Source organism: Amia ocellicauda, chromosome 6, assembly GCF_036373705.1.
Source record: "Amia ocellicauda isolate fAmiCal2 chromosome 6, fAmiCal2.hap1, whole genome shotgun sequence".
NCBI lineage: Eukaryota > Metazoa > Chordata > Actinopteri > Amiiformes > Amiidae > Amia > Amia ocellicauda.
Genome location: NC_089855.1, coordinates 49463908 through 49478686, shown reverse-complemented (window position 1 = coordinate 49478686; position 14779 = coordinate 49463908). Strand labels below are relative to the sequence as shown.

General features: G+C 45.6%; 4 non-coding genes across 4 annotated transcripts; 2 read left to right on the top strand and 2 right to left on the bottom strand.

Annotated features, from left to right (window-relative positions):
* Positions 1-7521: 7521 nt before the first annotated feature.
* trnaq-cug (transfer RNA glutamine (anticodon CUG)) lies at positions 7522-7593 on the top strand. The gene has a single exon. It is a non-coding gene; the product is annotated as a tRNA-Gln (tRNA).
* Positions 7594-10835: 3242 nt separating this feature from the next.
* trnae-cuc (transfer RNA glutamic acid (anticodon CUC)) lies at positions 10836-10907 on the bottom strand. The gene has a single exon. It is a non-coding gene; the product is annotated as a tRNA-Glu (tRNA).
* Positions 10908-11042: 135 nt separating this feature from the next.
* trnaq-cug (transfer RNA glutamine (anticodon CUG)) lies at positions 11043-11114 on the top strand. Its single transcript has one exon. It is a non-coding gene; the product is annotated as a tRNA-Gln (tRNA).
* A 3090-nt stretch (positions 11115-14204) lies between these two features.
* Positions 14205-14276, bottom strand: trnae-cuc (transfer RNA glutamic acid (anticodon CUC)). The gene has a single exon. It is a non-coding gene; the product is annotated as a tRNA-Glu (tRNA).
* Positions 14277-14779: the final 503 nt, after the last annotated feature.

Here is a 14779-nt window from a genome sequence, read left to right as displayed (position 1 = left end):
CATGCCGGCCAGAAGCAAAAGACATGCAGAATATATTCTGCACAAAATGGTTCAGAAACCGCGGGTAACGACTTGGAATGAACAGGGTGAATTTGTTTTTAAAGGACAACTGATCAAAGGTTCACACATGTTTGATTTGTTGAAGAGTGTCACTAGCACTAATAAGGTACCCGATAGTCGCCGACCTGTAGGCTGGAATGCTTTCCTACAGGCGATGGCCTGTCTGAACATGCCCCAATCAACAGTCCCTAACCAGGAAACGCGACAAAAAATCCGTCTGTGTAAAGAGGTGGTGACTGATCTGACGCCGATATCTCATTACTCTGACCGTGTTGAGCAACCCTCCTCAGGATCTATCCATCGTTGGGAAGCTTATTAATCTCATGTTTTTATTTGTCTCCCCTGTAAATAAGGAACCGACAAACAATTTTTTTATTTTTTATTTTTATTTTCAAATGTTGTACATTTATTTATAACATAACCCTGCTTTGTATAAGATTTGTGTTGAATAAAAACAAAACTAATGATTCAAAGGCTGTTTTCATTATTTTTTCACTTTAACACGCATGACATCTTTTAAAATCCTCACAAGAACACCCCATCTGTATACATGGCTGGCTAGGGTCGTAAGTAATTGTGTTATAAGGGGGGGTCCACAGTGTCCTGACAAACTCTGCCACTTTTTTATCATTTTGGCCTAAATCCTCACTGTACAAGGACATAATATCGGGGTATGACCTTCCTTTAGATCTATGATATAAGAAAAACACACAGTGTTGACCACAAGTGAAGGTCTGAAGACTTTGTACTTGACGACCGCTGTAAATGGTTTCTTGACAGTTGTTGAGCAGAAAGTTATTGATCTTCCGAGGGAAAGGTCTGAAATCCGGGGGGTTTCCATAGGAATCAAAAAATTCCCCACGGCGGTCCTCCCTTAGATAAATAGCCAGCCAATGTTCTCCGGGCATATTTTTAGGGTGTGTGTTGATTATGTACATTGCAGGTAAATTCTTGATCTTAAATTTAGGCAGCTGGTCGCAGGCGTAGACTCCTTGAAACACTTTCCGTGAGCCGTCCAGGGCATTCATGATGTGGTTGAGCTCTCTGGTGTTCATTTTAATAATAATCATACAGAACGTTTCTCCTCTGATTCACCTCAATAATGTTGTCAAACACAGCATACACGACCATATTTACAGTGCGTGGTAGAGGCTGCTTGAAACGCATCTCCAAACGCATATTGCCCGTCTTCATCAGTGAAAAATGTTGTCCACACTCTTCGTCAGGGGTCAGGTTGAAACCGTACAGGGTGTAACCGCTGCAGTATTCCCGGCGATCGATCAGCAGAGGTTGATCCTTGAGATGGCGACCCGTAGCCAGTACTAGACTGTAATATTCACGAACCGCGTTGCCGTTTTCAAAGTCAGGTTGAAAAGGTCTGGATGGAACCTGCACACCATCGACGTACAGTGCTATAAATTCCGCGTTATAATGTTTAAAGTTAAAGGGGTTCTTGTTGTAAACCCCGGTAAATGCATCATTATCCACGAGACCTATAATAACCTGTTTTGGGAGCTGGCCTAGAAACAGATTTTCCTGGTTCATCACCCGTGTCCCTGCGGGGATACTGTGGACTTTCATATAGACTCTTTCGATCGGGTACTTGGCGTTTGCCGTCATTAAAGCCTGCGCATGTCCTAGTTTAACCGCCGGGGAGACGGATACTTTTTTCACAAACAGCGAGGCCGATAATATGGTCAGTTTATATTTTTCAGTATCAGGGGTCATCAGACAAAAAGCACTTTTACTACGGATCATTTTAATTTTAATGTCTACCCCGTTGAGCATGAGTTTTTCTTGGAAAAATATGTCTGCATGAATATGTCCCATTAGCTCAAAGGTCCTCCCTTCTGTTGAAAAGGCCGTTCTTTTTTGCAAACCCTTATTGAGTCCCTCTGGATCCTGGTCGTCCATAGCTTCCGGGGTGTCTTTGAAGAAAAGGCCGGGGCTGAACTGTTTGCTTAGGGTCTCCTCACTATAATTAAGGATACACTCCATCATGGCCCTATAGGGGTAAGTATTGCTGCTTTGACTAATGAGCCGATCTCCCAGGGTCACATCCACCTGTGAAAACATGGTGGCCACCGGGTAATTGATGACCCCAGCGTTGGCCGTCTTCTCGATTGCATCGCCATCCTCATCAGTCACTTTACAGTTCATTAAAATAAATGTGTTATTCAAATCAATATAATCCTCGCCATTGCCAGCAATAAAAAACTCCAGAGGGGCCGTATCTGAAATTGCGGAAAGAGGGGGTATCTCTACATATATGCTCTTATCTATACTCGTTTGAGTGTATGGAACTGTAAACAGATCCAGTTCTGATTTGACGCATTCTTCCGATAGACTGTGGACAAAAGACATTTTTAAAAGATGTATCCTGAGGCTCTATTTGTCTTTCTTTGAGACTTTCTTTTTGCAGGTTTTTTCTTGTGCTGCTTCCTTCTCCGAGTGTTTCCACGATATGTTGGAGAATGAGAGCTTCTTCGTTTTTTGTTAGCCACGGATCTTCGTCGCCCTGGTGGACACATACTGTTTCTTCTTTTACCCCCCCTCCTCGCCATTACCATGAGACCCGAACCCTCCTGCTGCTCATGGCTAGCTGCCCGGTTCATAACATTGGTGAACACGTCACTAACAATATTTTTAGCCGCTGATTTCAAGTGGGGTCTGGCTATAGCAGAGCCTCTCTTAAGCAGGGGTACGGCCATTCTAAAGAGACCACGAAAGAGTCCTCCTAGACCGGCTCCATACATTGTGGGGGCTCCTACAAAACCGGGCAAGCCGTTCACGGCTTGCATCTTGTAATAATCCACATAGGCGCTAGGATCTACATAACCCCTCGAGGTAGCCATTTTAATAATGTACACACTGTTTCAGGGGTCGAAAATGTAGTTTGACAATAACTTTCCCGAAGCGGAAGGGTACGTTGATATTCTGATCCGATTTTACTTCGATCGTGATGTTGTCAAAGTGGGTCTTTGAGACTGGTACGTAGTGTGGCTTGTCATAAGTAATTGTGACCATGTCATTGCTTTTACCTTTAATAAGTACATTTCTCAAAAGGGGGACATAGCTATCCCCGACCCTCTGGTGTGTTATGATATCCGTATACACATAAAGAGTGTAAAAGCCGCCACTGATGTCAGCCGGGAAGGGTGCCACCACTTCTGAGAACCTGCTCTCTGTGTCAGAATAGAACCCTAATATACGCCCCAGTTGTCCTTTGGTTTGAATGCTAATACCAGGTTTTGACACCTTGTACACTCTGTTTTTAATAGGGTTGTAATATAGCTTGATGTTGGGGGTGCCTTCTGAGAACTGTTTATGCATCTCATCTAATATTGTATCCACATTGTCATAATAACCTCCTTGCATCGTGAATGTCCATTGACTCTTTTTAACATCGTCAAAAATGGCGAAGGTGGCATCCTTATCTTGTAAAACAGCCCAAGTGTAAGGATACTGTATTTCCGCCAACCCCACTTCCCACGACCCCCTTAGATCTATAGATTTTCCAAATTGTACCGTGTAACTGGATATTTCATTTTTAGGGTATATATCGAGAGAGGCGTTACTGGGTAGAGTCACGTAGAAGCCTCCTGATTCCATCTTGAGTATCGAAAGTAATGACCCCATCACACCAGCGGGCATGTTGTTATAAGGCTTGAATATCACAAACCTGTTGTTCCGGGACCCAACTATTGAACTTTTCAGGCCATCCAAGCCATTTCACCAACACATATTTTTTCCGGTTCTGGGTTTTCTCAGCTAATATCTTTTCAACTCTGTATACAATGTCTTTACCCACAATAATTTTTTGTAACTCGGCTTCGTAAAACGTTCCTTCTATATCCTCCCCGTCATAGTCTTTTAACCGGTACACGGGGGGGTCTCTAGCCACCTGTTCGGTAACTGTAAAATATTCGTCAGAAAATGTTTGTTCATAACCTTTGGCAAAAGTACTCCTTAGCTTTGAAACGCGAACCACATCACCGATGTTGAACTTATAAGTAGTTTTCCCCTTCTTAATAAATGGGCCGTATAATTTTTTATAGACCTTAAAAGAATTACTTTGATCAACATCTATAGGCTTCATTTTTATACTGGCGTGATACCCTTGGTTGTAAGCATCGATAAAATCCTGAACTTTATCAAAATACTTGAACGTGTTGACCGCTGTAAAATATCTCCACATTTTGGTCTTTATGGTGCGGTTAAACCTCTCCACCACCGATGCCTTAAGCTCATTACCGGTGGTGAAATGATGTATTTTGTGTCTCTTCAGTAGATTCTGAAATTCTCTGTTGAGAAACTCTTTTCCTTTATCAGTCTGCAGTTTTTTAGGACATCGTCCCTGGGACAATATATCCTCAAAGGCCCTTGTCACCGCCCGACCTGTTTTATTATGTAGAATGCGAGCCCAGGCATATTTTGATAACACATCGATACACATCAACATAAATTTGTGACCATTGTTATGTTTTGATAAATTTGACATATCGACTAGATCCATTTGCCATTGTGAGTCTATGTCAGTTGCATATACACGGTTTCTTTTAAAGTTAATCCTGAGAGGTTTATGTAAGGTATAGGCGTCTTGTTCCCGTAACCATTCTGAAACAACCACATCATTAACCTTCACGCCGGCCTCAGCGAGTCCTCTTTGAAAACCCTTCTTACCCGCCAAACCCCCAATCTTGGCTGGGTTGTAGTATAGTTCATGCATTTGGGGAGCTTGCCGAGTCATTCTGCCAAATAAACACACAGACCCACACTATGCGCAAAGTTTTTATACAAGGTTTTTTATTCAACTTCAGGAGAGCAGATACCCCTTTTTAGACATTTGAGAAAAGTATAACATACACAACAATTTTTTCTACGGTCCAGACAAAAAGAAATCAGATGATTGGTTACTTGATCTATATCAACAAATACCTGTTTCTTTATCTTGTAGGCACACACCTCAGTTACATATGTAAATAAAACAACAATATGACCTATTTTAAAAGTAAACAGAGGGGTATTAAACATGCTCAGTAAAAGGTCATACAGATGTTGATGAAATGGCCTAATATCATTCTTGGCCCCCTTGAGCGCTTCATCCCAGTGTTCGTACCCCCCGGTCTTTGTTACAGCAACCATTAACTTTTCCAGGTTTGAAAGTTGATCCTCATCGATGGTTAAATCTGTAGAGAAAAGGCTCGCGTTGGCTACTTTTCTGTCAAGCACATGGTGTAATAGCGCTCTCAGGTTAGCTGCAGAGTGTTGATGACAGAACCAGTTGCAGCAGCAGTCCAGAACATTCCCCATGTTCAAAGTCCCTTAGTTCAGGTCAGAGTCTGAATCAGTGGCGTAGATGTCGAATTCTTCGTCGCTGCCCCCAGCTTTAACTTCTTTACGGAAGAAATAAGCTTTTAGCTTGCCAGCGGTTTTTCTACTTGGCTCATCCAGGTCATTGAGCAGCTGCCCAAGTTTCTCTATTATAAACGGCTCCTTTTTCAGCTCCAGCAAAATCTCATCTATGATTTTCTGGACTTGTCCAGCAGTGACATGTATGTGGGAGTAAGACAGAGCCTTGATTAGTGCCGGTTTCAGCCACGGTTTGTTCAGTCTTCTGTAAAACACGTTGAAATAGAACAGGAAATAGTAACGGTCTGGTTCAAACAAACAACTGTGTCTCAACTGACTGGGGTGATTCACTTCACACCCCCGACAGACTTCTTTCAGAGCTCGGTCGATGAGAGCACTCAGAATATACACCAGGGTGCTTTTAACCACTCTGCTTACTTGGACACCTACCCCGGGCATAAATCCTGCGTCTTCATCACGCCCCCGAGACCGTCCGATGCTCATTGGGTCGCCTGGTGGTTTGTGGGGTGTTTCTACATCCATTGGACTGACCCCCTCCTGAGACGCACAGACGGTAGACAGTTCGGCAAAATCGAGGCCCTCCATGAGCTCCAGAGGCTGGGGATCCCCGAGACTCATTTGGACATCCATCGCTCCGCATGTTGTTTCGTCCTGAGGGACCGGGGTCTGAGGTCTTGGAGGGTAACCGCAGTCAGAGGGTTCCGGAGTGTATACAAAATCTGGGGAATAGAACCAGGGGTGATCCCGGGTTTGAAGAGGCCTGTAGAGCCTGTCGACGTCCGCAGCTTTCGGGTAAGACATTCTCTTTAATTTTAAACCATGAATGAATTGTTGCGCCTTTTATCCTATCTCTTCACTACGTCACGACACACCGCCCTCTTAGAAGAGAGTAGACCCTGAGCCGTCAGACCCCCCTCCAACCCCCCACAGGTCGTCTGTTTTATCATCGTCGTCGTCATTCAAGGGGGATATATAATCCATAATCCAGCATATTCTCCTTCTAACAGAATCCAGTTGTGAACATTTGGTCAAGATGTCAAAACCATCATTTATACAGTTTATGACCTCTTTCAAGAACGGCCAGTCCACGGCGTCAAACATAATTTCAGTAACCTGTTATTCTGGATCCTCCACAACCCCTTCAATAGGGTTTGTAATCAGGGTACTGCTAAACAAAACCTTACGATCAGTAGTTAGAGATAGACTCTTCACCACTGTACCGTAGTTCTGCAAGCTTTCCCATTCACACCTTTCAAAACTCTGAGTCGGAGACTCCGTTTCGCCTTCTCTTGGACCCTCTTGCAAGCCTTCTAGAGTCTTATCCACAAGCCCCAGGTCTCTCCATGCCATCACCTTCAACCAGTCCTCAAAAGAGTATTCATTCACCGTCTCAAAAGCTTCCAACGTACCCTCCTTCTCTCCCAAAGCAAAAAGCTCCACTCCAACATAGCTGGGATCCCTTTTAAAGCGGTAACCCCGTCGACCCCCCCAGAACAACACCCAGGAGCGTTCAATCTTCAAATTGGTGAGTACAGGAACCCTTGCCCGGGATTGTTTCTTGAGGGGTTTCATGTTGATGTCGCTGGACATGTTGAAGAAGCGGGATGTTTCAGATGCTGAGAATTAAAGAGGTATTGCCTAAAAGCAGCGCGGGGTCTTAAATAGAGAGGAGAGTTTCGGGGCGTTGCCTTCAGGGGGGGGGGGGGGGGTCTTTATGGGTGGCCTTGTTGTTCAGGGTTTTTGGGGTGTACACTTTCTGACGGATATGACGTAGGAATAATTAAGGAAATAACTCTAAAATCACGCCCCCCAATTATGACGTAGGAATATTAATAAGCTTAGGGCATACGTCATAACAAAATAGGCCGCGCCCAAAAAACCCTACTATCTACTCACAGGTCCTAGGGGAAGAGCAACAGATCCACCTTCCCTGACCGGGAATCGAACCCGGGCCGCGGCGGTGAGAGCGCCAAATCCTGACCACTACTGGGCGCAACTTGGCTCACTCTGGACTTGGCCGTGCGACAGAGCGAGACGTGTGCGTAGAGCAGAAACCTTCGTCACGGGCAAGAGGTGGGCAGCCGGCTTGGTTCCATGGTGTAATGGTTAGCACTCTGGACTCTGAATCCAGCGATCCGAGTTCAAGTCTCGGTGGGACCTGGGGCCCTTGGCAGGGGCAGCGGCGGTGAAGCAGTGGTCTCCCTGCGTGAGGGCCTGTGTCTGCGAATAAGGCCTGTTTATGTTCCCTCTTGGGAGGCTTGGAGACGAATTGGCGAAAACTCTGGGTCGGCCTGGTGCGTTCATCATCCTGGTGGTGACCGCGTGGCTTAACGGAGAAGAAGGTGCCTGTGTTGACAGATTACAGATAGATAGATCTTGGAAATCATCGTTAAAGCGAAAAGGAACTTTGTAAACCAGCTAGCTTGGAAGCAACCACGTCAGGGCATTCTTTCAGTGAGACCTCGGTTTTTTACAAGCACGAGTGAAGCTTTAAAAGAAAATGACATAGAATGTTTGCGGCCGTTCATCCAATCAAAAGGTGCAAGCCCGAGTCCGATTGCGGTCTGTCTTCCCTGGGGGCGGGGGGGATTGTGTTTTGTGAGATCCGGGGGAGAGGTGAGGTGGCTTTCTTTGGTGTATGCCAGAGGTCCGGTGAGAGGTTGTCTTTTACAACTGTCCCTCAGTCAATACCAAAAACAGTCCCTGCCAATCTGGGAAAGCCATTCAGTCCACAAACAGAGTTTTGACAAACATCCTGCGGGCTTTTTCTCCACCGTTTGATCCTTTTATCGTTGACAGGAATTTCTACAGGGTACGTCCCGAACAGGTGCCTCAATGGCTGTTTGCTAGCTCGATAAATCTAACTTGCTCGGTCTGCATACTATCTTTAATCTAAAACATCATACAGTCTCTTCGGTCTGACTTCGGATCGGAAGATTGAGGGTTGGAGTGCCTTTGCGGTCGTTCCTGGGGTTACGACGTCGAAGCGGCATCTCGGTCGTTTTTGGGGAACTTCGGAAGGGCCAGCCGGCGTGCTAATGCTGCAGCCGTCGCCGGCGCGTTGTGTCTGATAACCTTACGGCAAACAGGCAATGCCTTGCGCCTGTGTCTGCGGCAAGAAAAGTGAGCGACTCTCCCCCGAAACCGGGGCACGAGCGCCTGAGGCCTTGGAGAATGCGGGCATCGATCCCGCTGCCTCTCGCATGCTGTAGCGTAAGGTACACTTATACATTTCAATTAAAGAAGTGAATTTATAGTATCACCTTATCACGAATCCTGGAATCTTGTAGAACTCAATTTCTGTAATAATTGGACGCAGACACCAATTCCAAAGATATAAATTGTCAAATGTATTCAAAACAAAGGCTAAATGTAGCACTACACTAATTATACAAAAGGGAAAAACTAATTACAATTCAACTCTAGATCAACAAATCGAAGACAAATCACTTCCGTGACCAAATCAAAGACCATGGGATCACATATGATAACACAAATCGTTAAACAAAAAAGGTTATAAACACATTGACTACAATACCGGTTAGTAAGACGAAGGTGAGTCTCTCGTTAGTATTATTAGTCAGACATTAAATAACTACGCAGGTTAGAATTTATGTCAGGTAACTTCTCGTTATATATATATATATCAGTCTCATTCACGTTTAGGTGCCGAGAAAGATCCTATCATTACTTGTTACCACAATTTCCCTTAACTGATTATTATTCAATGATTAAGGATAGGCAGGGCCACCAATAATCTAATGTCTATTAACTTGTGTCAATTTCAGACTAAACAGATAAACAGGAATGAGAAGATATTTCTCGGCGTTGACAGATTTTATTTCTAAAATGATCAACAAAACAGTTTAATGCAACACACATTTATATTTAAGAAAACTAAATGATATTACACATTCTAGAGTTATGAATCACAGATTAACATTTCTAATTGATTTCTCAAATGTCATGAATCATGAACTCCAAACTGTTAAACTTATCTGAACTTCGTCGCAGAGAGGCCTCTCTGGCTTCGGGCTCAGTTAACAGCACACGGCACGAGGTCCGTGTGGTTTGGAACAAAGGCAGTCCGGTTCGGCTTTGTCCAAGAACTTCCACTCAGTCGATACACCTGGAAGTTGGGGTTTCGCGAAAGTAGAGTCGTTTCCAAACAGATTTTCCACTGGTTTGAAGGCTCCAAGGTTGTGCACAAAATCTTCTTGGCAAGCAGGGTCTCTCACCGTACTTATTTGAAGACAAAGTCTTTGAGGAAAGCAGGGTTGTGTTTGTTCCAAGGGTCAAGTTTCTTAAGACTCAAATAGCTATTTAAATGACTGACACTTTCGTATACAGTCGACTTAGTCAATTGTCCAGCTGTAAAACTCCACTGATCAGGTGGGCACAGGCGGGCTGCACAGTCTGTAAAGTTCTTTATTTAATAAAGTCCTTTAAAAGAATTCTTCGTACGGCTCAATCTCCTTCTCCCAGTTTAACTCTTCTGTTGCCGGCAAAGACTTAGTTGGTTTCTGGTTCCGGTTCTGGCAACAGAGCTACAGGTTGAGCTGTGGCAATGAGTTACTGGTTCAGGTGAGAGAGAGCGAGAAAGACTGTCCGCTGTTCCTTATAGTCTGTCAGATCAAGAGGTGATTGGTTCTTGAGTTTTTGAGATTGGATTTCGGTTTCAGCCCCCAGTGTCCTATTGGAGGGGGGCTTGATTTATGACTGATGTCAATCCATGCCATCTTTTGGAAATGCCGGTTGGCCTGGGTTCGTAGCTCTATGTCGGGATTTCGGCTCTCGTCCACTTCAAAGAGTTTTTATCACCTACAGGCCCCTTTCTCCAGACATCTCATAGCAGAATTCCAAACTATTTGCCCTCTTCTTGGTGCCATCCTCCCCGAAACTGTCACTTTGATGCAAACCAGTTCCAAGCTGATGAGCTAAGGGAATCTGATAACTTTCAGGGGGAGAGGTTTTCTTTAGATCAGTGCTTCAGCTCAGAGCCCAAATGCTCTTATCCAAATACACCCAACATAACGCTACAATGCTAAGCGAGCGCTCTACCACGTGAGCTAATCCTCAGGGCTCTCGGTGAGGCCGACCCCCACTTCTTCAGTCTTTAAGTGGCACGTCGCGAGTAAGTCCTTTCCTGCGCTTCAGGCAAGCTTGCAGCCAACTGCGGACGACTTTCCTTCCTCGGTGGCAGCCATCGTGCCGCAATAGAAAAGGATTGTCATGAGCAAAACTTTCAAAGTGACCGAAAAGATCACGGCCCGTCGTGTGATGTGATGTACATGAGCTCCAGAAACGTTCATGGACATATGTATATAAGTAAGGATTTAATCACAGATAGAGAGAGAGAAAATGCACCACACAGGTCTTAGGGGAAGAGCAACAGATCCACCTTCCCTGAACGGGAATCGAACCCGGGCCGCGGCGGTGAGAGCGCCGAATCCTGACCACTAGACCACCAGGGACGGCTCCGGAAGTGACCCGCCACACGCAGCACTCTGGGCGCAACTTGGCTCAATCTGGACTTGGCCGTGCGACAGAGCGAGACGTGTGCGTAGAGCAGAAACCTTCGTCACGGGCAAGAGGAGGGCAGCGGGCTTGGTCCCATGGAGTAATGGTTAGCACTCTGGACTCTGAATCCAGCGATCCGAGTTCAAGTCTCGGTGGGACCTGGGGCCCTTGGCAGGGGCAGCGGCGGTGAAGCGGTGGTCTCCCTGCGTGAGGGCCTGTGTCTGCGAATAAGGCCTGTTTATGTTCCCTCTTGGGAGGCTTGGAGACGAATTGGCGAAAACTCCGGGTCGGCCTGGTGCGTTCACCTTCCTGGTGGTGACCGCGTGGCTTAACGGAGAAGAAGGTGCCTGTGTTGACAGATTACAGATAGATTATTTCCCTTCTTGGAAATCATCGTTAAAGCGAAAAGGAACTTTGTAAACCAGCTAGCTTGGAAGCAACCACGTCAGGGCATTCTTTCAGTGAGACCTCGGTTTTTTACAAGCACGAGTGAAGCTTTAAAAGAAAATGACATAGAATGTTTGCGGCCGTTCATCCAATCAAAAGGTGCAAGCCCGAGTCCGATTGCAGTCTGTCTTCCCTGGGGGCGGGGGGGATTGTGTTTTGTGAGATCCGGGGGAGAGGTGAGGTGGCTTTCTTTGGTGTATGCCAGAGGTCCGGTGAGAGGTTGTCTTTTACAACTGTCCCTCAGTCAATACCAAAAACAGTCCCTGCCAATCTGGGAAAGCCATTCAGTCCACAAACAGAGTTTTGACAAACATCCTGCGGGCTTTTTCTCCACCGTTTGATCCTTTTATCGTTGACAGGAATTTCTACAGGGTACGTCCCGAACAGGTGCCTCAATGGCTGTTTGCTAGCTCGATAAATCTAACTTGCTCGGTCTGCATACTATCTTTAATCTAAAACATCATACAGTCTCTTCGGTCTGACTTCGGATCGGAAGATTGAGGGTTGGAGTGCCTTTGCGGTCGTTCCTGGGGTTACGACGTCGAAGCGGCATCTCGGTCGTTTTTGGGGAACTTCGGAAGGGCCAGCCGGCGTGCTAATGCTGCAGCCGTCGCCGGCGCGTTGTGTCTGATAACCTTACGGCAAACAGGCAATGCCTTGCGCCTGTGTCTGCGGCAAGAAAAGTGAGCGACTCTCCCCCGAAACCGGGGCACGAGCGCCTGAGGCCTTGGAGAATGCGGGCATCGATCCCGCTGCCTCTCGCATGCTGTAGCGTAAGGTACACTTATACATTTCAATTAAAGAAGTGAATTTATAGTATCACCTTATCACGAATCCTGGAATCTTGTAGAACTCAATTTCTGTAATAATTGGACGCAGACACCAATTCCAAAGATATAAATTGTCAAATGTATTCAAAACAAAGACTAAATGTAGCACTACACTAATTATACAAAAGGGAAAAACGAATTACAATTCAACTCTAGATCAACAAATCGAAGACAAATCACTTCCGTGACCAAATCAAAGACCATGGGATCACATATGATAACACAAATCGTTAAACAAAAAAGGTTATAAACACATTGACTACAATGCCGGTTAGTAAGACGAAGGTGAGTCTCTCGTTAGTATTATTAGTCAGACATTAAATAACTACGCAGGTTAGTATTTATGTCAGGTAACTTCTCGTTATATATATATCAGTCTCATTCACGTTTAGGTGCCGAGAAAGATCCTATCATTACTTGTTACCACAATTTCCCTTAACTGATTATTATTCAATGATTAAGGATAGGCAGGGCCACCAATAATCTAATGTCTATTAACTTGTGTCAATTTCAGACTAAACAGTTAAACAGGAATGAGAAGATATTTCTCGGCGTTGACAGATTTTATTTCTAAAATGATCAACAAAACAGTTTAATGCAACACACATTTATATTTAAGAAAACTAAATGATATTACACATTCTAGAGTTATGAATCACAGATTAACATTTCTAATTGATTTCTCAAATGTCATGAATCATGAACTCCAAACTGTTAAACTTATCTGAACTTCGTCGCAGAGAGGCCTCTCTGGCTTCGGGCTCAGATAACAGCACACGGCACGAGGTCCGTGTGGTTTGGAACAAAGGCAGTCCGGTTCGGCTTTGTCCAAGAACTTCCACTCAGTCGATACACCTGGAAGTTGGGGTTTCGCGAAAGTAGAGTCGTTTCCAAACAGATTTTCCACTGGTTTGAAGGCTCCAAGGTTGTGCACAAAATCTTCTTGGCAAGCAGGGTCTCTCACCATACTTATTTGGAGACAAAGTCTTTGAGGAAAGCAGGGCCGTGTTTGTTCCAAGGGTCAAGTTTCTTAAGACTCAAATAGCTATTTAAATGACTGACACTTTCGTATACAGTCGACTTAGTCAATTGTCCAGCTGTAAAACTCCACTGATCAGAGCTACAGGTTGAGCTGTGGCAGCGAGTTACTGGTTCAGGTGAGAGAGAGCGAGAAAGACTGTCCGCTGTTCCTTATAGTCTGTCAGATCAAGAGGTGATTGGTTCTTGAGTTTTTGAGATTGGATTTCGGTTTCAGCCCCCAGTGTCCTATTGGAGGGGGGCTTGATTTATGACTGATGTCAATCCATGCCATCTTTTGGAAATGCCGGTTGGCCTGGGTTCGTAGCTCTATGTCGGGATTTCGGCTCTCGTCCACTTCAAAGAGTTTTTATCACCTACAGGCCCCTTTCTCCAGACATCTCATAGCAGAATTCCAAACTATTTGGCCTCTTCTTGGTGCCATCCTCCCCAAAACTGTCACTTTGATGCAAACCAGTTCCAAGCTGATGAGCTAAGGGAATCTGATAACTTTGGGGGGAGAGGTTTTCTTTAGATCAGTGCTTCAGCTCAGAGCCCAAATGCTCTTATCCAAATACACCCAACATAACGCTACAATGCTAAGCGAGCGATCTACCACGTGAGCTAATCCTCAGGGCTCTCGGTGAGGCCGACCCCCACTTCTTCAGTCTTTAAGTGGCACGTCGCGAGTAAGTCCTTTCCTGCGCTTCAGGCAAGCTTGCAGCCAACTGCGGACGACTTTCCTTCCTCGGTGGCAGCCATCGTGCCGCAATAGAAAAGGATTGTCATGAGCAAAACTTTCAAAGTGAGCGAAAAGATGACGGCCCGTCGTGTGATGTGATTTACATGAGCTCCAGAAACGTTCATGGACATATGTATATAAGTAAGGATTCAATCACAGATAGAGAGAGAGAAAATGCACCACACAGGTCCTATGGGAAGAGCAACAGATCCACTTTCCCTGACCGGGAATCGAACCCGGGCTGCGGCGGTGAGAGCGCCGAATCCTGACCACTAGACCACCAGGGACGGCTCCGGAAGTGACCCGCCACATGCAGCACTCTGGGCGCAACTTGGCTCACTCTGGACTTGGCCTCCCTGCGTGAGGGCCTGTGTCTGCGAATAAGGCCTGTTTATGTTCCCTCTTGGGAGGCTTGGAGACGAATTGGCGAAAACTCCGGGTCGGCCTGGTGCGTTCACCTTCCTGGTGGTGACCGCGTGGCTTAACGGAGAAGAAGGTGCCTGTGTTGACAGATTACAGATAGATTATTTCCCTTCTTGGAAATCATCGTTAAAGCGAAAAGGAGCTTTGTAAACCAGCTAGCTTGGAAGCAACCACGTCAGGGCATTCTTTCAGTGAGACCTCAGTTTTTTACAAGCACGAGTGAAGCTTTAAAAGAAAATGACATAGAATGTTTGCGGCCGTTCATCCAATCAAAAGGTGCAAGCCCGAGTCCGATTGCGGTCTGTCTTCCCTGGGGGCGGGGGGGATTGTGTTTTGTGAGATCCGGGGGAGAGGTGAGGTGGCTTTC